The sequence below is a fragment of the Cebus imitator genome, unplaced genomic scaffold (assembly GCF_001604975.1).
Source record: "Cebus imitator isolate Cc_AM_T3 unplaced genomic scaffold, Cebus_imitator-1.0 Scaffold709, whole genome shotgun sequence".
Classification (NCBI taxonomy): Eukaryota; Metazoa; Chordata; class Mammalia; order Primates; family Cebidae; genus Cebus; species Cebus imitator.
Genome location: NW_016108024.1, coordinates 188,725 through 190,166, shown reverse-complemented (window position 1 = coordinate 190,166; position 1,442 = coordinate 188,725). Strand labels below are relative to the sequence as shown.

The 1,442-nt window shown below is 49.3% G+C and overlaps 1 pseudogene; it reads left to right on the top strand.

Annotated features, from left to right (window-relative positions):
- On the top strand, positions 1 to 1,113 carry LOC108296401 (annotated as a pseudogene).
- The last annotated feature ends 329 nt before the right edge of the window (positions 1,114 to 1,442 follow it).

Below are 1,442 nucleotides of genomic sequence, written 5' to 3'. Positions count from 1 at the left end.
ATGGCGGAGGCTGCAGCTCACAGAACAACAGCCACAACATTAGGAGCAGCAGTGGTAGCGGCAGTGGCGGCAGCAGCCTCCCACACCCCGATCCCCACAGTCACTGCTCCATTCCTAGGGTGGTGGCAGCTACAGCAGCCGCAGCTGGGTAGCCACGGCCACCACGGCAGCGGTGGTAGCCGCTGGCTGGAACAGGTCACTGTGCCGTTATTTTATGCATGGGGTTTGTAAGACGGAGAAAACTGTGGATACTTACATGACCTCTCTGACAGTTCGTATGGTGTAGTGTGCAAGTATTTTCAGCAAGGGTACTGTGTGTTTATAGAGACCGCTGCAGTTATGAACATAGCAAGCCATTGAAACAGGAAGAAGCAACTGCTACAGAGCTAACTACAAAGTCATCCCTTGCTGCTTCCTCAAGTCTCTCATCGATAGTTGAAACAAATACAGGTGAAGCTGAGTCAAGAAATTCAAACTTTGCAACTGTAGGAGTAGGTTCAGGGGGCGGGGTGAATGCTATTGAGTTCGTTCCTGGGCAACCCTACTGTGGCCTTCCTGCACCTTCCTGCACTGAAGTACCCCTGCAGGGCTCAGTGACCAAGGAAGAATCAGAGAAAGAGCAAACTGCCATGGAAACAAAGAAGCAGCTGTGCCCCTATGCTGCAGTGGGAGAGTGCCGATATGGGGAGAACGTGTCTCCACGAAGATTCATGTGATATGTGTGGGCTGCGGGTCCTGCATCCCATAAATGCTACCCAGAGATCACAGCACATGAAATGGTGCATTGAGGCCCATGAGAAGGACATGGAACTCTCATTTGCTGTGCAGTGCAGCAAGGACATGTTGTGTGGGATCTGCATGGGGGTGGTCTATGAGAAAGCCAACCCCAGTGAGCAATGCTTTGGGGTCCTTTCCAACTGCAACCACACCTGCTGTCTCAAGTGCATTCACAAGTGGAGGAGTGCTAAGCAATTTGAGAGCAAGATCATAAACTCCTGCCCAGAATGCCAGATCACATCTAACTTTGTCATTACAAGTGAGTACTGGGTGGAGAAGAAAGAAGAGAAGAAGAAACTCGTTTAGAAATACAAAGAGGCAGTGAACAACAAGTCACGCAGGTATTTTGAAGAACGTGGCAGCTACCCATTTTGAGGGAACTGTTTTGAGAAGCATGCATACCCTGATCGCTGTAGAGAGGATCCACAGAGACAGAAAGTGGGAACATCAAGCAGACACTGGGCCCAACAAAGGGACCACTTCTGGGAACTCACTGAGGAAAGAGAGGACAGCAACCCCTTTGACATCGAAGAAGATGTTGTCACCTTTGAGCTGGGTGAGATGTTGCTTATGTTTTTGACTGCAGGTGGGGATGACGAACTGACAGACTCTGAAGATCAGTGGGAGTTGTTTCATGATGATCAGAAGATTTTTTTTTTTTTTTT